Source organism: Anser anser (assembly GCF_964211835.1).
Source record: "Anser anser genome assembly, chromosome: 2".
Taxonomy (NCBI): domain Eukaryota; kingdom Metazoa; phylum Chordata; class Aves; order Anseriformes; family Anatidae; genus Anser; species Anser anser.
In genome coordinates, this window is record NC_139721.1 from 32,553,233 (window position 1) to 32,578,263 (window position 25,031).

The 25,031-nt window shown below is 33.9% G+C and overlaps 1 long non-coding RNA gene across 3 annotated transcripts in view; it reads right to left on the minus strand.

Annotated features, from left to right (window-relative positions):
• Positions 1-4,003: 4,003 nt before the first annotated feature.
• The window catches only part of LOC310893694, a 39,072-nt gene continuing 18,044 nt past the window's right edge, over positions 4,004-25,031 (minus strand). The window contains exons 2-7 of one of the 3 annotated variants that reach the window (XR_014579215.1): positions 20,113-20,250; positions 17,993-18,053; positions 15,977-16,104; positions 14,484-14,549; positions 8,366-14,201; positions 4,004-7,556 (exon numbers count right to left, since the gene is read on the minus strand). This is a non-coding gene — a long non-coding RNA (uncharacterized lncRNA). Of the gene's footprint in view, positions 14,202-14,483; positions 14,550-15,976; positions 16,105-17,992; positions 18,054-20,112; positions 20,251-25,031 lie in introns of all 3 variants that reach the window. The other 2 variants (XR_014579214.1, XR_014579216.1) reach the window with 2 other exon arrangements.

The following is a 25,031-nucleotide window of genomic DNA, read 5'->3' on the forward strand; positions in this document are numbered from 1 at the left end:
GCAGTATTTCATACTTTCAGCTGAAAGCAATTGGATATACTGCATTTATTTTGTCTAAATAATATTTTTCTTTTAAACATATAAGACTAGACTGCCATCACCCATCCTTGATAAACTTATGCTGCATTTTATTCATTTTACTCTATTTTCTCTTTTCTTTTCTTTTCTTTTCTTTTCTTTTCTTTTCTTTCCTTTCCTTTCCTTTCCTTTCCTTTCCTTTCCTTTCCTTTCCTTTCCTTTCCTTTCCTTTCCTTTCCTTTCCTTTCCTTTCCTTTCCTTTCCTTTCCTTTCCTTTCCTTTCCTTTCCTTTCCTTTCCTTTCCTTTCCTTTCCTTTCCTTTCCTTTCCTTTCCTTTCCTTTCCTTTCCTTTCCTTTCCTTTCCTTTCCTTTCCTTTCCTTTCCTTTCCTTTCCTTTCCTTTCCTTTCCTTTCCTTTCCTTTCCTTTCCTTTCCTTTCCTTTCTTTTCTTTTCTTTTCTTTTCTTTTCTTTTCTTTTCTTTTCTTTTCTTTTCTTTTCTTTTCTTTTCTTTTCTTTTCTTTTCTTTTCTTTTCTTTTCTTTTCTTTTCTTTTCTTTTCTTTTCTTTTCTTTTCTTTTCTTTTCTTTTCTTTTCTTTTCTTTTCTTTTCTTTTCTTCTTTTCTTTCCTTTCTTTTCTTTTCTTTTCTTTTCTTTTCTTTTCTTTTCTTTTCTTTTCTTTTCTTTTCTTTTCTTTTCTTTTCTTTTCTTTTCTTTTCTTTTCTTTTCTTTTCTTTTCTTTTCTTTTCTTTTCTTTTCTTTTCTTTTCTTTTCTTTTCTTTTCTTTTCTTTTCTTTTCTTTTCTTTTCTTTTCTTTTCTTTTCTTTTCTTTTCTTTTCTTTTCTTTTCTTTTCTTTTCTTTTCTTTTCTTTTCTTTTCTTTTCTTTTCTTTTCTTTTCTTTTCTTTTCTTTTCTTTTCTTTTCTTTTCTTTTCTTTTCTTTTCTTTTCTTTTCTTTTCTTTTTCTTTTCTTTTCTTTTCTTTTCTTTTCTTTTCTTTTCTTTTCTTTTCTTTTCTTTTCTTTTCTTTTCTTTTCTTTTCTTTTCTTTTCTTTTCTTTTCTTTTCTTTTCTTTTCTTTTCTTTTCTTTTCTTTTCTTTTCTTTTCTTTTCTTTTCTTTTCTTTTCTTTTCTTTTCTTTTCTTTTTTCTGTGTTTTGTTTTATCTTGACCTACTTTTTCTTATAATTTTGTTTCAAAACTTGTTGTTGAGGGCAAACTAGCATGTTTTATGATTACATAATCCTCTCCTTCCACTACAGACATATAGCTTTTGTCACTTTTCAAATTTCCGTCCTTACTAAATGCCATCCTCAGTATTCCCTAGCCAACTCACTGTATTTTCACCTACATTTCTATTTTTTATTCCTTCACATTGTTTTCTTAATCTTTTAATTTTTACTGTTTTTAGTGATATTTTTTCATTGCCTTCTCCGTAAAACTTTCAACCCTCCTGTAAACTCTTATCAATCTGTCCTCAAGGTTTTCAGCTCCTCTTTCCTCTCAGAGGAAGGTTTCAGTGGCACAGCTCTTTCTTTCAGGATACACACCTTATAATCATGCTTTCTCCCAGTGGTTTCATCTTCACATACATTTTTAGCATAGTAATACTAATGCTCCACCACACCTAATGCTAATGTCTCTTCCAATCCCCACAGATCAAGGCCTAGTCCTTCTGGAGACCTCATTATAAATGAGTAACATACCTCATAGCCAAAACTTAGCCCTTAACCTGCAGTTTCATTCTTTGCCAGAGATGATTGTAAGTGTTTAATGCCAGGGTGTATGGGGCTTTGAGTAACCTGGTCTACTGGAAGTGTCCCTGCCCATGGCAGGGGGGTTGGAATTAGGTGATCTTTAAGGTCCCTTCCAACCCAAAGAGTTCTATGATTCTGTGATATTTCTCTTAAGCCAGATCTACGTAGTAGGAAAACTGCCTCAGGTCTAATCTATTTTCTGTAACCAGGATGGTCTTTCTCCTGTCATTTCCTCCTGTCTCATCAGCTGGGGACACAGAAAAGGCCTCACAATGAACTAAGTCTCTGTCTTGAGCTGCCAGTAAGGATCCTTCAGCATCTTTCCCCACATTTCTTATCACTGTATGGTTTCCTTCAGGTTGGCTAGAGAAGTTGTGGATGCCTCAACCCTGGATGGGGCCCTGGACAAAGTGATCTAATTTGTGGCAGCCTTGCCTATTGTGGGGGGGAGGTTGGAACTAGATGATCTTTAAAGTCCTTTCCAAACCAAGCCATTCTATGATTCTATGATTCTATGATTCTATGATTCTTTTATATACTCTTCTATTTGTTGCAATTTTCATGACAGTTCCTGTAAAATGCTGTACGATCCCAACTAAGTTTCAGAAAAAAAAATACATTTCTGTATTTATAAATAGTGGTATATATTTGACAGTTCTTATTTTCCTATCCATTCACATTTTATATAATATCTTCTACTGTATACTGATGGGTAAAGGGCTGTGCTTTTGTGAGATAATCCAGAGTTTATAAAAAAAGGACATTGATATAAACTATAAATTTGGAGTGATGCATAAGTAAAGTAATATAACCATCTTTTTATAATAAAGGAAGTCTGCATCAACAGAAAAATAAATCATGGATATATTCATATGTAGTATACATTTCATGGACACTGTTCTGAGCAACTTAGCTGTTCAGAGATGAATAAACATGGAGTTTGTAATATTATGATACAAAAGAAAAGGAAGGAAATCTGTACTTTGGTGAACATGGCTGCTCTTTTAAAAATTTCTTCTAAAAATATGTTTTATCTGTGGTCAAATTTCCCTAAAAGTTCTCTTGAATATTATATCCCTCCCATGGAGTACCTTAAGGAGAATTATATGCAAGCTACATTTTTTTAAAATTATTATTATTTATTTATTCTCCCACCCACAGGATGAACAACGGCAACATCCATTCCACACACGAGCTGGAAATGTTTCTGTTTGGGGAAATATTTGCTTAATTTTATGAGCTGTAGCTACATTGTTAATTCAGATCTGGTTCTTAAGTTTCCAGGGTTAGTGGTCACCTCAGGCCAATACTCTATGCTGTAGGTCTAGTAAATTAATAAATATAGCCTTCCACTATACGGTACCTGCCAGCTCTCAACTTTCTCATCTGATACATAGCTTTATAGGAGTACTTCTAGTCACAACATACAGTCTTGTATTTATCTCAACTTGCATTCATCACCTCCTTTCCTGCTGTCTGTTGATTTTCATGTGGTTACTGGATATCCCGTTTAAAAACACAGCACCCAGAAGGAATGTAGACTTTTTAGCTTAAAGTTCTAATTAAGAGGTGTAAATCCTTCTGTTCCACATATTTTTAAAAGAGGTTAGAGCCAACACTCACAATTTTCCGAGAAGAACACTCCCTCCAGCTACTGTATGTAGTACATAAGGGAGTAGAGCCAGTTTTAGCCATGTATGAAACTCAATGTATTTGCAGAGGGGCCAAATACAACAATCAAATGTAGGAACTAAAGAATCTTTCAGTAATACAGTGGTGAAACAGCTGGGTTAGAGCCATTTTTCCATTTAAATGTAATGAGATGTAGCGGGATTTTTATTCTGTGCACTCTGAGCTTGCAGAAGTTTCCTGTGTGTATTTTCTTTATTTAAGAAAGTTGAAAAAAAAAAAAAAAAGTTAATTCCTTATAACAACGAGAAGTTCTGTCATGTAAAAATATTAAAAAAAAAAACAAATTATACTGGCTACAACATCCTTACAATTCCTACCTTCAGTTAGCTAGATTCTTATGGAAAGATGGTCACGTATATTTATCTTATGATCTGAGAGAAACAGTAGGACCCCACTGCCACTGACTCTTTGGGTAGGCTCCAAAGAGCCTACCTAACTAAAACTGTAACTAAAATCTGAAAAGATAGGTAGGGAAAAAAAAAAAAAAAGAGAGATTTTTTTGTTCTTGAAGGCAAGCATTCTTTCAAAATTTCTAAGGATTAGATTTTTTTTTTTTTTTCATAAAGTTTAATTTATGCTGACATGAGTCATCTTATTTAGGCTCTAGTGAAACCAAATCTGCTATTTAAAAGTTTTCTCTTTCCTCATATTCAGCAAAGTTGAACTGGCAGTGATAAGATTTTGAAGGGAATAGTCAGGGAATGGAACAGAGAGGATACTAGGTGGAGAGCTCCCAAAATTAAATAAATAAATAAATAAATAAATAAATGAATGAATGAATGAATAAAAGACATTTCAAAGACATTTCATGGAATGACAGAAGCAACATGGGAATGCTGGAGCGTCACCTTGCAAGCTTTTGGAAATTTTCATATGTTAAGCCATCTTCGTTGGTCAGCATCTTTTAGATTTTCTTTGCAACAAAGTCCCTGATACCCAAATTTAAGAATAAAGAAGAGATTCAAAAATTTCCCCAAACCCAAGATTAGCAACTACTGATTTCATCAACTTCAAAGGAAGCTCCCAAGATCCATATATTCCAAAACATATGCCAAACAGTCACTTTGGCTAAAGTGAGGTCAACACATACCCATAACTTGAGAACTCATTTTATTTTATTTATTTTTCAGGGGGGCAAAATATGCAAGATTTAATGTAGCTGCACCAGACAGACTTACTAATTTATAGACTATTTGTAATTCATTTTAGCTGTGAGGTTGACCAGATCTCATTTGCTCTACTTGAGATATATTTTGTTAAAGCAAACATAGTCATATAATGACATTCAAGATTCAAATTGCTTCCACATATTTTCTGTTTTGAAGGAGGGACTTCAAAGCACACAGCCAGAGAAGCACTATTCTCAGCAATGCCCTATCTCTGTTATTTCAGATAGGCTGATCCAGCTTCTAGCCAACATAACCTCACAGAAACAACAGAGGTATAAGGACCACATACATTTATACTTTTTACCCCATTTTTGATTTACCCATGCTAATCTGTGGTTTCAAATAGGTCACCTCAGTCCTAACTAAAATCTTGGCAATGAAGAACTGGAGCAGGAGGAAGAGCTGGATAAGGACATTTGCAGCCAAATGGACAGAAGTCAATTACTCCTCTGTCCCTTCTTCTTCTCTTTCCTTTGCTGACATGTTTCAACAATACACCAATAAGACAAAAGGAATTTTGCCCTCACACTTTAAAACTAACCTGTGTCTTTTCCATGTATCATGAAGCAATGCAATGCAATGCAACAGCCTATACAGACCTTTGCTGCGAGCTCTTGACCAGTAAAGGATCATCTGCAAAGCCTTCTATTTTAAGGCTTCATGACTACATTATCTCATCCAGTGTCATACCCTACTTGTAAGTAGAGCCAGATACTGCATATTAAATATCAAATGCACTGGTAAATGTAAGATAAATATATTGTGAGCCTGAATTTTCCAAAGATTCACTAACAAGTGAACCAAATGAAACAATCAGAATCCCTGGTATCGAGGGATTCAACACCTCTGTTGAAATCTCCTAATGAGAATAAAACATAAACAAGAGTTAACCAGAAAGAAGAACTCCAAATGTCCATGAAAAAGATGCGGACTCCTTTATTGTTGATGTTGGTGGTTGCTTGTCTGATCAAGAAGAACAATAAAGAAGAATAAAGAGGATCAATTATTGATCTAAGAAGATCAATAAACAATAAGAAGGGAAATTGGAAAGTGACGCAGACCACAAATGGTCTTTATGAATGCACTGGTGGCTTACATAAACAATAAACAGAATATAAAAAACATTAGGAAAATTGTAGAGTTGTACCGTGACAACTTCTAGCAACGCTGTCCACTTTCAGTAGCCAGTTCAGGCTATGTTAATGACAGGTAAAGCATGTCCACTTAAGAATCCGATAGAGGAAAAACTAGGATGAGTTATGTTCATGCCCTTGTACATAAGGGTCAGATTGGAAATGATTTGGCGTAGGTGATTGTCTCTTCTGAAAGTAGTAGGTTTCTAACTAAATCCTAATAATGCAAACATAAAGGCTGTTAATGTACTTATTAGCCATCACAAAATGCATTTCACATTGGATGGTTATAATACATTATAACAGCAGCAATCACACCTCTGTAATAACAGTAGCAGTTCATTTAAGGAGAGCAAGTATACCTCTTCTTCTAATCCATTATGTGAACATGATGAATGATGATGGTACAAAGCTCATATAGGAGGGAAGTGGAACTGGAAGGTGAAAGAACTGCCTTTGTAAAAAATAAATGGAGTAGCACATGCATAGATGTATATGGGTATAAACACTTCAGAAATCACCACAATAAAAAAATGCTTCCAAAACCAGTCAAAGTTTAAACATGAAGGAGGAGAAAATTCCTTGAAAAAAACTATTCAACTTCAGAATTAAAAAAAAAAAAAAAAAAAAGGCAAGAAGATGCTTTAAAAAGTAAGAAAATATTTAAAGAAATGTGTTTCTGCAGGGAGGGTCTCCTGGCACTAGAATTTCCTACTTCACAAGGGTCGGTTGACCATAGTCTTAAAATCTGAGCTTGGATTCATTACACAGTGGTTGATATTTGAACACAGTTGCCCATCAGGCTGAGACCCAGATCTTTTCCAACAAACTCCCAGAAATTATGCTTTAAATTATTAAAAATAATAATAATAATAACACAATACTATCCACCACTTTAGAGTTAACCAGTGTAAAGCATACTGGGGTCTGCAATAACAGCATGTTTGTGGTAAAAAAGTGGAAAAGAAACATAAGGTTATTTGATTTAATAATAAGTATTAACTACAGGGGGTTTGCTTTTTCTCTTCAGAAGATACTATAATAAAGCTAATTCATAAAGACAATTCAGGAAAGACTGAGAAAAGTGGAGTCTTCTTGAAGAGAGCATTGTAATGACTGTTTACAAATTGAAATCCATGTTAGAATTTGGAGTTTGGTGGAGCTTAATGAACGTAAGTGCAGTTTAAAGTGTACATAAAATAATACTTCATTTTTGTATTATTCAAGTTACAAGATGGAGGGTTTTTATTGTTGTTATTGTTGTTTGTTTGTTTTTTAACACAGGAGTATTACTGAGGAATAATTAAAAAATAAAAATAAAAATGTAAGGGTATTTCTTCCTAAGGAATGTATAGTAAGGAATGATCTTTCCTTAATGCTGGAAAGAGCATTAAAAGAGCATTAAGGAAAAGATTTGGCTGTTATGCAGCCTGCAGTGTCACAATACCACCAGAGAGCAGATTATCAGGGGGAAGATATGTCCTCCTCTGTAGTTCAGGCCCTCTAATCATCACTCAGCCTGGAGTTGGATTGGTCCTTCTGGGGAGCATTTCATCTCCCAGTCAGCCTCTTGCAATCCAGGCAGCAGGTACAGGGTCCCCAGCGTCGTATCCCACAGATGGCCTGGGCTGGCAGTTGCAATTATTTACAGTGGTAACGAGGAGTGTCTGAACACAGAGGCTTCTTTCTGTCTGTCACTGAAGAAGCTGATCTCTGAAGTTGTGAGAAGTTCACACGGTTGTAGAGGATCGTGGGAATCATAAACCTCTTCTCAGGTGGGAGAACAGTGTATATTCTACTGACAACAAATTGCCAAGGAGCATAACTGAAACTTTACATAAGATGGAAGTGGAAAAAAAAATATACTGCAACATGAAGATGGACATAGTGCAGCCACAGTGGATTCTTTACAGCATTTGATATTGCTCGACATATTCCCCAACACATCATGTTTTGAAGCTCATACCATACTTAGGAAACCATGATTTACACTTTATTTTAAGCATGTATATTATATATGTTATTAATTATTTGTGCCTTATCTTTAGAAAAAGGTTAGACATTTTAAAGATTAATTATGCTAAGAAATGGTATGCTGTGATAGTACAGGGATTTCTTCATGCAGTGGATTTCATTCCTTTAAGTAGTTGTTCCATCTAATTCTTGCAAAATTCAAGGTGAAAGTGACAAAAAAATAGTCCAACTTCTGATATGCCTCTGAACATATACCAAATCCTTAGCAATTGTTACCTAAACAGTTTCTTAACAGCAACAGGCACCGTGCTGTACATCAGGCTATCCATTGAGATTGCATTGAGAAACAAAGGGAGGACAGAGTTCTTCCTCCCTGATTCTCATACCAGAAAACCACCATATATTGAGGGATATTATACACTTGGGGGTATACAAAGGCAGGCAGGACCTTTTCCAGGAAAAGTCGTGGCACTGGCAGGACTAAGGCATACAACTAAGGCCTTAATGATTTGGCAGTGCTTCTTGAGGTAATGCCTTCACACTGCTGCTATGGGCTTTTGCTCAGAAATCCCTTATTTCATTCTATGCTATTCATTTTGGCAGAGAACCAATCTGTCAAATGTCCATTACCTTTCATTGCAGACTACATCTTCAGCATGCAGACTTTGAAAGAAGGCTCTGAAAGTTGGGTAAGCTGGAATTAATTTTATCATAAGTGTTGTATTTGCTGGAACTGGTTATCTGCAATGGTATGAATGAAGAGCTTTACAGTCTATTTTTTCTTCAGATTATGTATGTCAAATTCATGTTGTGGAAACCCAAATCAGCTGTTATAAATCTAAAACCAAAGTAAAGAAAAAAATTGTTCTTTAAGAAATAATTTATACACTACTCCCCTAATAAAGGATTTCACAAGCTGTAATGAAACAAAACAAAACAAAACAGAACAAAAAAACTAAGAGACTGATCACTTGTGTTGGTTCTTATGCAAAATAAAATAATGTGTAGACAGAGATTCAGAACAAACTAATATAAAATAAACCTTTCCTAACTGTTTCAGCATGTTTTACTTTAAAGTTTTTCACCTTAAACCTAAACGAGAAACATATAGACATATACCCACACAAAGGTATTATCATCAACAATAATAAAAACAATATTATCTGAGACCTAAAAATTGTTGAAGGTAAAATAGCTCAAATGATTCTTAATGCCTTTCAGGCACATCTGAATCAAATAAGGTAATTATTCTTTAAAATGCTTACACAAAGTCTGATTTGCATGTTAGTAATTGCTATGCTTTGTGGCATCTAGCAATTGACACAGCAATGATTTTAATTATTGTAATTTCATCAGTATAAATACTTCAAAGTTATGCAAATAGTACCTCATAATCCACATAGACAGTTCAGAGTATTTGATTTACTAGTCTTGTAAGTCTCTTTGTCTATGCAGTTTACTCTCAGATGTGACTGTGCATTGCAATTGAAGCCTTTCACTCACATCAAAGCTCTAAATCATAACAAGATGAGCTAATTTTACAAAGACTGACACTTCAAACATTAACTTGCAAATACAATTATAAGATGAAATATATAAAGGACTTTAGAAGGATATCATCTGGCATGGATACCTGCAGTTCATCATATCTGATGTTTTCTATGACAGTGGTAAGCAATGATACTGCAAGGCCAAACGTCTTGGTGTGAACAATTACAAACAGTCATTCTTGCTTCTGCACAGCTCTGTAAAAATACTTCATCCTGTTTTAAAGTTGTGTATTTTAAGTATTTTCAAAAGAATTAGTTTTTTTTGTCTGTTTGTTTGTTTGTTTGTTTGTTTTAATAGCATAGGGAAAGCACCGCTCTCATGACTGTTTCTGCTAGGGAAAAAATAAAGAAATAATATCATAGATGACATTTTATTTCAATAATAATGCAAAGGTACATCTGAGTGAATGCTTCTAACAATATTTGTACAAATTAAGAGCAGGTTGTGGTGGGGTGGGGTGGGTTGAAGTAGGAAAAGTTTCTACTACCGTCTTGTTGCCTGTTATTTACAGAAAAACCCCAAACCCAGATTTTAGACCAGATGTTCAGATGTTATAAATCACAGAATTTAATAAAACTTAGACAAACACTTTTCCCTTAGATAGCAAGCTTTTCTGCATCAAATTCATAACCAAAATGTTATATATCCATAACATCAAATGTAAAAAAAAAACATTGTTGACTAGCAATATTTTCTGAGCTATCACTAATGCTTGTTTTACAAAAGAACTTCAGAATAAATCTAGTTATTCCCATCCAATGCAAGCTCCACATTTACTGAGTGAAAACAGAATAAGATCTGTAGTCTTTTTTTTTCTTTTTTTTTTTTTCTTTAAATTTTTCTTTCTTTTTTTTTTTTTTTGTGGGGGTGGTGGGCGTAAGTTTACAGCCTACCTTGAAGAGTGCAAGTAATCAAAATCAAAATGTGATCACCTACAGAGAAAATACTTTAAAGGGGCTCAGAATGCTCAGGTAACTTGGAGGGATTTTGATGCCTACGAACAGCCCATGTAGAGACAACATGGTAATGGCAGGAGACAGGGAGCCCAGTGTATTTTTAAAATCCACTAGAGTGATATTGGAGTCAGAAAGGTGAAAGGTTTCATAAGAGATAACTCGAAGAGCATCATGACAACTTGCTTTCTGTATTTTTTGTAATTGCCATTTAATTCCTTTGCTTCTTACTGATTGCATAACAGTTACCATCTAATCTTGTAAAGAAGGCAGAAATAAAAGGAGTAGAGAGAGAGATAGGAAGGAACAGCCTTTGCATAAGTTAACTTTATTTGGAAAAATAGAAGTCTAAACCAAAACACGACATGGGACTATAAAATCATGAACAGTTTGAAGAAAGTGTACAGGGAGAAATTAATTCTCACACTAAAAGAACGAGAATGACTGTTGATGACAACTAGGAGAAATGAGATTTAAAGCAAACAAAATGAAATATTTTTAATGCAATGTGTCATTAAGTGGTAGAAATCACTGACACAATGTTTTGAAGGCAGAAGTAATAAATGGGCTCAAAAGGTACTATTTCATGGAAAAAGGGCCTGTCCAGAACTATAAACACCATGACTGTGATGCAAAGACTGATCCAGGAGGCCCCTCAGGGACTGACTGCTGGATGCCAGAAAAATATCCCCCTATACTTGCCATTTCTTTCTACTTGTGAGCTATTTGCTACTGGCCACTGTCACAGACAGGAAACTAGCACAGAGCAACACTTCTGAGTCTCTAAGAAAGTCACTGATTGCAATATTTTGCAAAATTGCAAGCATATAAAATTACCAACTGTAAAAATTAGCATGACAACAATGTATGGCATAAATGTCTTGGAAGAATGTATAACATGGACCGTTCGTAGAACATGTCTACCTGTTTACACATACATCTTGGGTTCTCAGATATTGCTCCAGAAGAATCAAGAGAAAGTTGACATAAGAAAAAAAAAAAAAAAGAAAAAAAAAAGATGTCAACATTAAGCATTTCAGCCAAGTTGTAGACTACTCAGGTAAAAGATGACTTGCAAATCCACCTTATGTAAGGGAAGGAAGGAATCACTTGAAAGGAAACACTGAAAATCAGACAGCAGCATGAACAGCTAAGTAAATTCCACACACAAACAATGAAACACTGAATGATAACACTGTTGTATCACACTATGAAAGAGCACAGTGATGGAAGTGACATACTAATGCAATCACATGTAAGAAACTTGAAATATTAGAAACCAGAATTAGTTTTACCTGTGCTCCTAGATGTAATTATTGGCTGGCACTGACTCACGTATACCCACTTCTTTATTACATTTTTTTTTTCAGATGATGAGGAAATAAAAATTGTTTAATAAATTAAGAATTATTTTAGTGGAAAACAGTAGCTTCCACATGGAAGTAAAACATTTGGTAATTGTATACAGATCATTCAATATCTGTTCCTCTCCTAACTATGAAAACAAAACAAAACAAAACAAACAAACAAACAAACAAAAAGAATCTATTTTGCAATTGGATCTTTATTCATACACTTAGCTCCCCCCACCCCCACCCCCCATCCTACTACTACCTTCTTCCCTTCTTCCAGCACCGCTTAAATCAAGGGTGGTTATAAATTCACAGCACTTCATTTTTGGTGCCAAGGTGCCAAAAATATTAGTTAAAGAATGCACACCACAGTAAGCACAAAAATATTTGATAACGTACCTGAAATCTAATAAAGATATCAAAAATTTTGTAGGAAAGATGATTCAACTAACATTTCATCTTTGTAGGCAGTCCTTAAATGGCTAATGCAACATATACTGAAAAATTGCTAAGGAAAAATTTTACCGTCACTATGTTGCACCAAAGGTCAGTAGTCATTTAGTAGTCATTTCATTTCAATAAATTCTAGAGCGTCACTTTTCCAGTCCTTATAAGTTTTGTTTAGAAAATAAAACAAAACACTGTTACTGCAAGAGTACTACTTAACAATTAATACACACAAAATATAATTATCAGGCCACTCAAAATAAAGGATGTAATATACGTACCTAGGGTGTACTTTTAGGAGGGGAAGATGTATGAGTTGCTAAGATGTATTGAAAAACAACAACAACAACAAAAACTAATAGAATCCAAGTTTAATTTTTAACCTCCTGACTTTTCTTTCTGTTAATTAACACTGGGATCTCATCCAAAAGCATTTGCACAACATTAATTTGCTAATAAATTAAATAATCTCAACTATTGCTGGGAACAAGGCATCCTTATAGTCTGAGAAGTATGTGTTCCAGAAATACGTTTCTTGTAACCATTAAGAGTGACTTGGATCATGATTAAAAATCATGTAACACTAAATTCAAATTAAACACATTGGTAATCAGATTCACATGTGTTTAGAGCAACACAACAAACCAGCATGTACACAAATATTTATATGATGAAACCAGAGTAAACAAGCAACAACAGAAAGAGAACAGGATGGAAATTGAAACATTATAGTCATTATATTATGCTAAACAGTATATTGGCACTTCTGAGAATAGTTAGTTAGTGTTAACTATTGTGAAGTATGCTACATCATTTTATGAACACTTAAAAGAATCTGTCCCTGTTGCAATGTCTCTACAAAACCCAGTAAGTGTGTTAGTTTTTGCTCAAATCCACTTTGTCCTATTATAAGAAAGCAATCAGATTCTGTAAACCGACATCAAGATTGTTTTAAGTTCTAAGATTCACTCATTTAAAGTGAGGAATAGCTTATGAACCATCCCCAACATATGTCAGGAAGTCCATATACAGCTGGTGATCAGCAGTTTGCACTCTAGAATACACCATGAATTACCTAGAATAAAAAGCATAATTTTCCTATTAAAAGCCTACTCACTGAAGAAAAATATATCATTGAACAGACCAATCTTTATGAAAGAAAACCCTATGCAATGTTCTCATTTAAAGGTGATAAAGTAAATCAAGTATTCCATCAGGTATTTTTCTTTTTTTTCCCTCACCACTATGTGCACACAAAAATAAAACCAATATCTGACCAAAAAAAAAAAAAAAACCACTTTTTTTTTTCCTCTCACACATGCCCAAAAACCTTGAAATGAAAGAAAATTCTAATATGTGTTACCTGTAGGAACCAAATTCCTATGGATTCTTTATCTAGATGGACATGGCACATCTATAAAAGTAAAATTCAAAACTGATTACTGCTTTCTCAACCAGTAATCCTCAGATGAGGGCACTTTTCAGGTTCGGTTCTGAGCTCTGTTTGGGTCTAGTCTCAGAGTTTGTTATGTTACCATCATCGATGGTATTTTCTAGTTTATTTGAGAAATAAGCAACACTATTGGTCCAGTCTATAATGACCAGTGAAGCTCACTATGTCCCTTTTTAATACAGTTTTCTCAAGTTCAAGCAGACCTACTAGCAGTTATGTCTAAAACCTTCAGAATAAACAAACTAAAATTAAGAGACAGTAAAAGAAGGAGCATTCTTCCCATTAGACCCTTACTGTGACTTTGTCTTGTAATGGAAAGAAATTAAAACTATTATATATATATATATATATATTTCAATGCATTTCTCAATTTACAGCATTTGTGTTCAGAAGCATTTCCTCACGCAAACTCTGATTACTGTGCGGAGTGATATAGGTGCAGCAGAAACTGAAGAGCCATGATTATATTGTACATGTATTTCATGTCATAAACATATGAAACATTTAAAATATAGTATTAAAAATGTAACAACATTTCCTAGCACAGAAAGAACAAAGGTGTGGGAGAGCAGTTTTTTAAAAACCTTTTAAATAATGCTGGTAAGAAATGTCCCAACATGATAAAAATCCTGTCTTCGAATAAATTCCCCTTCATATTATTCTCTTTGTTGTAGATGCAGACTGTGCTTAAAAAAGGGAACTGCTGGTTGCTTAAAAAAAAAAAAAAAAAAAAAAAAAAAGGTTTTAACTATTTAAGCTGCTGAATAATTATTTTAAACCATTTGTCAGAAAAGATGGCTACAGCTTAAAGGTTAAACAGTAGTTGATGACTATGAGCAACACTTTTAAATAACTGTAATATCAGTAAGAGATGTTTAGAATTTAAGAGATCTTGAAATATATTTTTGTAATTAATCACCATCTTGTCAATTCCTTCCTGCTGTTTTCCATAGCATTCCCCTGAATGTAGTTTATAATAATGAATTACATACCTTTCTTGTACGAAGTTCTGAATAACAGTAAAACAGTGCCCAACATCTGAAGATCATGGAATATATCTGGGGGGAAAAAAAAAAAAAAAGAAAAAAAAAAGAGGAAGAAAGTTTGGAGATTGCTGAAAATAAGCTATTCATGTTTTTAAAAGTGTTCTTCTCACTGTTAGTCACTGCTATCCTGGCAGATAGGAACTTTTTCCTACAGAAACAGAGACCCTTTAAGTGGACATGTCATCAAGATATCAGAGAGTAGAGCTAAAATAGTAGCCAATACATCAGAGTTGGATCTGCCAGCAAGCCATCTCCTGTAAACCTCACAGTATAAAAGTGTCAGTCTTCTCTGTTTTCACTTGAAGATGTAAACTATACTTTTCAGAGATTATTTTCTGATCTACTTCAACAGGTTCGGGGTCCTTGAACACTGAAGGAACAACTGGCTTGGCTTCCACCACACTTCTGTTTGTATAGCCACAACACCTGCCACTTTAGATAATTCAGAGGGTAGTCTCCCAAGGGCCTGTCTGATATAGTCCTAAGGGCAAGGGGGAATGTCCTATGATCCTCTCCCAGAAAACTTTCCTTGCAAGGCTGGGAATAACACTGAAGAGCTAAGCACATGCTATTTGTTTCTCAGTATGTCCAGTACAGAAAAAATAGCACAACTTTCTGATTTCTGTTTGAATTTCAGGCACTGTGGAAAAAGGTAGATTTTTCTCGTCCAGCTTAGGTAGTAAAGTTCATTTAAGCTTCAGTGACTCCTGGGAGTCATAATACATCTCCTTGCAGGCTTCTTACCTCTGGGTTTGCCTGGAAATGGGAGGATTCAGGTAAACAATGTGGGGCACAAGGTTCAGTCATGGCACACCTCAGCAGGATACTAAACCCCATAGGAAGTGCTTGCCTTTTTTAATTTTCTTTGAGCCCAAGCATATGAGCTGAGCTTTCCCAGTCTTGTAAGAAATTTCTCTGCCTTGTGAGAATGCAGCCTGAAACTACTGTGTTGAAACAAATATATTACATTTTGCTCTGGGAGAAATATAAGAGGGGGAAGAGAAAGAGAGAGAGAGCAGTGACCCAAATTAGTCCTATTGCAGTCTTCTTTGTATCCATGAAAATTCTTATATTATTGTTTTATATCTTATATGGTATTACCAGCTCCTCTGACACTGCACGCTGAATTCTCATTGACATGGAAATATTGCACCTACTCACATGGAAGGAAACTGCCCACAAAAAGTTATTTATTTGTATATATGAGACAAATGTCAGAAAAGGAACAAAAACAATTTAGAAATCAGTAAAAATTTTCCCTGTTGTATTGAGAAATATAGAGATAACAGAATATTTATTTTTAATAGCCAAATTTGCACCAACAAGAAAACAATGCTAAGAACTCACGCAGTGTGAGTTCAACTGTGTTGAATTTTTTCCGTTGCTTTCGTGGATGGAGAAACTTAATCACTATTACAGAAATCTCCCTTCCCCAATACCTCCTGTGTTGAGCAGGCAGGATTTAGGAGCAGTGTGTCTTCTCCCTGGTAGGTAAGGAGTGAGTAGAAGATGCAGCCTGTAGCACTGCTTTACCAAGCACCCCAGGGGTTACATCAGAGGATCCATCCTGCAATGCCGAATTAATACAATTAGAAAGGCTCACATACTCACTTTAGGGACCTCTACACAGCAGACCTCTGCATCCTCTGCTCCAAGCCCTAAGCCTGCTGCAGTGGTGCACACATTTGTTCCCACCAGTACTTGCTTTACCCTTCACTAAACATGCTTGCTTAATACAGTCTTTCAGATAGTGGGAAATAGGTCCCTTGAAGGCTGTCATTCCCTTTTGGTAACCTTCTGAAACAAAACAAAGAGGTGATCTGACTTTCTGCTCTCCAGAGTTCACTTGGGATCAATTCCAACAACTCTCATAATGTTGAGATTAGGCAGCTTTTCCTCCTCCTTGTTAACAAGGCAATGACAAAGAGTGAGAGAAGTCAATTTCCTTTTCAAACAAAACTAAGAAACCAATCCCTAGTAAACAGAAAGGTTACAAATAAGTAAGGCATTCCAAATGGAGAAAGCCTGCAGGACTAGTGGTACTGGCTTCCAGGACATGGGGAGATCATCTTTAGAAAGCAGAAATTTGGATTCCATAAGACTTTAAAGAGCAGACTCAAATCCCAAGAGAAAGCTCTTAAAGGTTAAACTTGAAAGCTGCCTTTCTGAAACAGCCAGCTGCCAGCCTGACCGCTGACACCATCTTTGCCCCGGACAGGGGCCTAAGCAATCAGGGAGCTGACATCTAATATACTTTCCTCACGCAGAGCAGCAGGCAGGATCTGGCACCTCCTGTTACAGGCTGCTGAAGTTTCCTCTGAGCTGACTGAAAAGACGAAAGCAGACCTCAGGAACCAATCTGGAAATAACAAGGTCAAAATGACCTGTTCTGAAGCAAAGTTCATTAAAACATTGGCTTTTACGAAGGCATTTACCCAAGCAGTGTCGGACCTTCCCATCAGTGATAAATCTCACCTTCGTACAACTCTAGGAAAACATTCTTCATACTGCTCATTTTGGTATGAGCACCAATGAGTTTCCTCCCAGTCAGCTGATTTATGAGGTGACTAACATCTCTCCCTCTCAACTAGAGTAGGGCTGCCAACCCTTGCTATCCATTTATATTGGCTAGAAAACCATCAGGGGAATGCATGGATATGAAGTGGTACTTTTTTATTTTTAATTACTGAAGTGATTACAGCAAACAAAATATGGAGCACGCCCCAGCACTTTGGTGGATATTTTCACTGTGTGCACAGAATTTGCACTGGACATATCCTTTCCATGCTAAGCTAACTGCCAAGTTACAATAAATAAATACATAAATTAGTAAATAATCAAATATCTTGTTTTGTGCAATTCCCAACAATGTATTTCACAGCTGTTTACACAACTTATTGGGTGAATAAAAGTACCTGTCTTATTTAAAATCATTTCAGTCTCAAATTCCTTAAAAACACTCCTGATTGCATTTTCATGACACTCTTGCATGAAGGATGACAACACTGAGGAACCTGGATTCCTATAGAGCTAGATATGTAATATTTTAAGCAACATTATAATTAGGGGACTTAATGAAGCCTGGTTTCTTACTCTTGGTGTTTTGTTCCGCAGCATTACCCAACCCTTCTAATGATCACATCCCAAGTTCTACCTGCTATTTTATCCCCTATAGGCATGAGACAACAGTGCTGTAGAATGTCAAAAGTAGTGTCTATTATCTTGTTCATTTCCTGGTGCTACCACACAGAAGATAAAAGAGATGCTTCTCTGGCCTTCAGCTTCAAAGTAAACTCCAAATAGTTTATCCACCACTGCTTTTACTGGGTTAAACTGGGGGGTGTAGGGGAATAATTCACTCACTATGTAAGCCTAATTTCCACAGGAAACCATGTTAAAAATGTTGAAAAAAAGTATTAAAAATAGGTTGAAAGAGACAACAAACTGTCTTTTACCTTTACTTTTTATCTACTGTGAAGATGAATTCATTGCAGTCCAAACATCCCATCAAGTGTACTGAAAGTTAAGGAAAGAATAAACTGTCTTACATTCAAAAAGAAAAGAAAAAAAAAAAGGAAACAAACAAACAAACAAACAAAAACCAGACAAAAACAAAAACATGAAGAACAATCTGTTCTGTGACATTTATTTAATTTAACAGGGTGACCTTTTTCTCTGGTGATAATTAAAAATTACATACTGTAGTAAATGGAAGAAGCCCATCTCTTTTCACTCTGCAGATAAAGGCAATAAGAATAATACATATTCTCTAACTACTTAAAGCAAACAAATAAACAAAACCACCACCTTTTTCTTTACTGAACACTTTTTTTTCTAACATTTTCTTAAAGACTTACTACTACTTATTATTCATTACTCAAATACTTATGGGTTCTGTAAGATCAGATACATTCTATCCCTTAAGACAATGATAACATTCATTTTTCTTAATTTCTTATTTTCAGTTTTTCTTAAATATCAATAACATGTAAAAGTTTGCAATGAATATTTGTGTTGCTCTTTCCTAGATAATGAACAGTAGCAAAACAGATTGATTTTTTTATTCCTCAAAAGTAAAAAAAGTCCTGGTTTGGTCCAAGCCTCTTATTCCTTTAAATATATACCAAATTCTGTTAAAATAAAATATATTATTAATCATATTAATGTTACTGAAAAAGTGTATTGATTAAGTTATATTTGTTTATGAAACATTTCAGAAATATTTTGAGTCTCCAGTGAGTTTCCACCTGCTTCCAGTTCCAGAAGGTCTTTTCAAAGATGATTTAATCAAAAAGTTTTCCAATTAAAACAATAATAACAAAAAACATATAATTTTTCATGGAAAGTTATAAGGATAACATTAATAATAATAACATTAATAATTATTATTTATATATATTTTATATTTATTATTTATATATAATTTATAATTGTTATTGTTATTGTTATTGTTATTATAGTACTAGTAGTATTAGTGGTAACAGTAATAGTGATAGTGATAGTGATAATAAGGTTGCATTTAAATAAATAGTTCTAAAATTTATTAATAATTCAGAATATTAAAACATTACTATAGCTTTCAATATCCCTAGGTAAAATTTATATTAAAAAGTTGGACTAGATGATCTTAGAGGTCTTTTTTCAACTTGAATGATTCTACAATGCTATGTTTATTGTAGCATTTTATCAACAAGTTACAAAGTGCACTGAAGTGCCTATAATACTTATCAGCTAACAAGATTTTCAGAAGATACAAACCTTGTCTAGTTTTTGCCAAAAGTTTATTGTAACTCAAACTATGGACTTTAAACTAAATTAATATATTTCTTTCACTATCTTCAAATAATTTAAAAATTTATTATGAGTGTAGTCTATTTTAAATACATGTTCTCTCTTTAAAATTTACGTTGATAAAATACTGTAACAATTAGTTTCTCAGGCAAAATCAAGATATGGAATTTTTTTTTGAGATTTTCCATCTGATCAGGACATCAGAAACAGTGTTTTCTGAGTAATCACAAGCAGCCTGTATTCCAAATACTGAGTAAAACATTTTCAATAAAGAGTCTGGGAAGCTGCGTATAGTAAAATATCTTGGGAAATGCATCTATGTTCTAATATATCATGTGCAGAAATAAAAATGTTAATTTATTTGTTGAAATCAGCACTCAATCTCACTTCAGTATCCAAAGTCTAACACTGAAGGAAATATATACTCAAACCATAGGGTGTTTTTTTTTGTTGATTTTTTACTGTTTAATACTCTTTCATTTTTACTGTTTAATACTCTTTCATTTTTACATTCTTTGTGTTTGTTGTTTTTTTTTTCTGTCTATGTGTATGTCAACAAACCACTGTCTATACATGCTAAGTAGTGCCACAGAAAACCTCTTAAGTGTTAGAAAAACAGAATTTCAGAAACTATGGGACAATTATCAACATTTCTGAATTCTCTAATTTTGTTATAATCTCCTCTTGTAATGGCCACTTTTATTTATTTTTTTCTTGGTTCTTCATGATAGTGTTCAGATGGCAACTGAATTGAATTTGCAACAGAAGGGAAAGAAAATGATACCTTCAGCATGGCAAGATGTCTTTTCTTTAGGATGCTCTCTTTATACATAACTGTTCATCATTGTTCCTGCTGAAGTGCTAAAGGAGTTGAGTCCTCTTGCTCAAGTCCCTAACAGTGAAGTAACTGTACTAGAAGGACCTGAGGAAGAAAAACGGAAAAACAAACAAACAAACCCACAAGCCTTAGACTAATTTTTGATTAAAAATAAGAAAGAAAACAAAACAAAATCCAAAATACACAAACCAAAAACTTCAACATGCACATGGGTCTCCTACTAGAAAAAAAAAAAAATTATATATATATATATATATATATATATATATATATAAGCACATGTGCCAGCTGGGTGAAAAGCTATACATCCACTTTGAAAAAGGCAGGTCATATGGCTGTGTTTATTAAATAGATTTTTTTTTTTCTATAAATGTTGTTTCAGACCCTCCAAGCAGTTCTAAGATTTATCAATATAACAGAAGGATGGTGAAATTGCAAGAAATAATTAGGTCACACTATCTAAATTCTTTGGTATGTATATGAAAATTAAAGAACTACATGCCCACATACATGAAATGGAGATTGTTTTCAGCAGCAAATTTATGAGATGTCTGACGTTATTAGTGAGTTCTAAGGAACAGCCTTAGGCACTGATTATGTGCTATTCATTTTACTGGTAAGCACTGCCTGAAAATGGCCATCATCACCAAGATCAAAAGTCTACCTTGAGAAGTATCCTTACTTTGATGGTAGATAGCAGTAAATCCTTATGAAGAGTAAAAAGGGAGGCAGGAATAGAGGAATACAAAGTAATATTTCTCTCCAGACTATCTTCCAGCTACTGCAATGTGAATTTTGGCAATAGAGGTTTAGGTTTAGAGGTTTAGAGGTACTGATGAATTACTCTCCTGTTACTTTGGTAGTCAATTTGAATCCTCTCATTCTGTTGATCTCCACAGTGCATATCAAGGAATTAATGCTACAGTTATGCACATAGCACACATACACTCCAAACATGGCCAAACATTTATTTTCTTCATACAGTAATTTCTCTTATGAAAAGACATATCTCTTATGAAAAGACTACAGTAGTACAGTAGAAGCACACACTATCAGCATTTTAAACATTTGTAATATGTTTACCCTGGAAAATGTCTTCCTAGAACTTGGAGACAATCTCCCCCATCCCAACTAAATGTGAGAGAAGCATAAGAGGTACTTTTGTATGCTTAAGGCTTTGCTTTTTGCTTGTTTTTAATCAGTTTGATTAAAATAAACTAGAGCTACAAACATCTTTTTCCTCATGATCACATTTAATACTTGGAAATAGAGTTGGAAAATACAGGCCAGACACTTGTACAATAAGACACGATTTATTGTAACACAGAGAAAATTCTGTCTCTGATAAATGTTAACACTGTAAACAATTTTTATATTAGTGTTTACAGATTTCAGTCTTTTCAATCCCTATAGATATCTATCTTCTTTATCCCAACAATTGTAACTGCAATAGCTATTTCATTTTCCAAAATTGCAAAAATATTGTTTTAATAGTAGCTATTGATATGGATATATCTGTAGCCAATATTAATGTGATTTTCTAAGATAAAAATCATTTGTTTTAATTTTCTATGAGTCATATAAAGGTTGGAGGGCACTACTCATGACAGCAAACATAGAACATGTACAAGATTATACTTTTTTTAATTCCAAACCTTTCTTACATAGTAAGCACTTTTTGGCATCTCATAATTTAAAATTCTCACAAAGGAACAATAACAAACACTATAAAGTTTCCAAACAGCCAATTCAAATCAGCAGGCAACATCAGTTGCTAGGAATTATGCTGCTCTAGTTATCTTAGAAGTGAAAACAGTAACATGAAATGAATGCAACATTATGTTAAACAATGTAATATGTCCATTTTGATCTTCAAAAAACTGAAATATTTATTACAAGTAATTTCTAGTTGCTTGTTTTTAAGGTTATGATTGCGCTATTCCAGGATTTCATCCTGTTGCACAGACATTTTAAAGCCCTCACTAAATAAGACTTTTTTTTCCTTTTTTTTCCCCCTTGAGAAATAGTGTTTATTATTAATAGAGTTCCTATATGCAACATTGAGGTAAATAAAAACATACATGATTTTTAATTCTAACAAGTTGCCACTGCAACTGTAGTTAGATATAAAATGAAAAAATAAGAATAAAAAAGCAGACTACATAGATTCTTTACATTTCTGAAAGAAGCAAATGGTTGAATAAAATAGTTCATAGTAGAGATAAGGTAAGGAAATATGTACCTGAAATAAGCAAAGTTCATGAAAACAGTTAAGTAAAACAAATATCATGGTAGAGACTGAATTAAATTTTTAAATGCACACAACAGAATATCTGTATAACACAAGTGATTTCCTTCTTACAGTCATAAATTCAACATACAGAAACAATGCATTGCAGAATGATGCACTTTATAGGATTTTTTTCTTCCCCTCTTAAAATATAGAACTATTATGATTCTCTTGTGTGGATGATAAATCCAGCTCAAAAATCTACCCAGTGTGAGTTCTACCAAAACACAGTACTGAGAATGAGCTCTGAGAGAATGAGTTATGATATAACAGTGTTTTGTGTGGTGTGTGTATTGAAGACAGCAAGGAGTGGAAGGGAAGGAAGGGCACACAAAAGGGAGAAAAAACAAGTAGTATTTTAACAGTAATTAAGATGGGAACCAACAAAATTAAAAGTAAAAATAATTAATTTAAGATAAATTAAATCTAATCCAAAAAGAACATTTTATAGAATTTTAAATTAAATAAATTACCATTGGAAAGTAGTCTATAAATAATGTCAAATGCATGATTTCAGATGTCAGCTTTCAATACCAATATTATTAAAATATATATCTTGAACAGCTTTATTCATAAGAAATAGAACAACTGAGTTCAGAAAAGCTGCTATGTGTCTCTAACTAAAAGATTTCAAGATTATTCAATTTTACTCTGAAAGAAAAAAAAAAGAATAAAAGAATAAAAAAAGAATAAAAAAAGAATAAAAAAAGAATAAAATAAAACAACGACTCAAAATAAAGAGAAGCAGGATAACAGGTGGATACTCAACATTTGAAAATATTGGAGATGTTCAAAATTTTAAAGAGTATTTTAGCAGGAAAGACTAAAACTCTTCTAAAAACATGAACCACTTGAAGCACTCCAGTAATTTTCAATTGCTTTGCAATGTGCAAGCAAGGAACCTTGATCACTTTCACACTGAAGCACTTAAGCTCCCTGATAATTTTACATCCTTATATGCCACATATTTCTAGAACCCCATCGTTTCCTAGCTGAAGTGGTTTTAAAAATATGTGAAGTGCTCCAATAATTTTAAATTATTCTGTGCAATGCAAGCTCAGAACCCTGATCACCTTCAAATTTAAGAGCTTATAAAAATTTGAAGTAGCCCAATATTTCTGAATGATTGGGTATTGTGATTTCACGTTTTATAAAATGCTGCCATTTGGAAGGAAGTCTGGTGACAAACTGAAATATGGCCATTGGCTAGCAAATCTAGTCATGTAAAAATATATTTAAAATAATAATAATAATAAATCAGGGAACATGCTTATGCCCCCCACAAAAATCAACTCAGGCAATACAACAAAAAGTAAATGGCATCCTGAACCCCAGTAGAAAGCAAAGGATAAAAGATCTGTCCCAAAAATTCAGTAACAAACTGTATAAATTGTACATACAGAAACAGCTGACTATATGCAGAAGATACAAAATCAAACACTGCATTCCTTTCAGGAGAGTTATAATTATTCATATGTCTAATAGCCTTTAAAGACATATTTCATGGATATTTGTAATTAATATTTCTATTTTGTCAATATGTAAGGAGCTGACAGACATTTCACTTTAATCTGTGGTTGTTGTTTTTTTGTTTGTTTGTTTCAGGGTTATTGTTTTATATAATACAATTGGACAGGAATATTTTCACTTCTACAGTAGAAAATAATGAAAAATATGCTTTATTTACACCAGCAACACTAATTTTTTGAAAAATATGTATCCTTATCTCTTGAAGGTTTGTAGATGGTTTACTATTCTGAAAGGGCTTGTATTTTAACTACGCATGCAACTTTTGGGGCAAAGATGATAGCTAGCAGGTCTATCCACCTGTATAAGGGAGAGTGAGGCTTCTGTATAGGTCACCTCATTTATGTTCATAACCTACACACAAAAAATGACCCCCTCACCCCACTACAGCTGAAAAAAAATATTCAGCGGTCTGTCAGCTTGCATTTCAATGATTCTCACATACACTCAGAAAAACACATTGCAAAAAATAATCTTATATTCATAATTTTTTGTCCTTCTCTATATTTCCCTTTACCTTCCCACTTCTTGCACACATACAGTAGTATTTAAATTAGAGAGTTCACAGTGCCAGTGCTTTATTTTTTCATTAAGTTTCCAATTAATACTTAGTTGAGGTCTGCCAGTGGAAAGGAGATTGCTCTCACTCCAAAGCAGAGTCTTGGGAAAAGATAGACCATCTGCAGAAGACAACAGAAAGTACAGAAGTTGCTAGAGTTTCTTCTTTTTCCACACAGTGCCAGGACCTACTATAATCTTCTGCAGTTATTTTGATTAATGCTATGGTTTTGCTGTTGTTCTCACTTTCTGAGAAGCCTGAAATCCACTCAGCAGAGTGAACCATTTGTCTGCTATGGTGCATGCATAACTTCTATTAGGATGAAGAGTGGGAACGGATAAGCAACTAATAAGGTATGCAACCCTTAAAAGACCTTCTTTTTTTTTTTTCCCCTTTTTTTTTTTTTCCTAAACAGAGTGTTTCCAAAACTAGGTCACAAATTACTTATCAAAGAAACAAGGAAAGGAAAATCAAAGGAAAACACTGGCA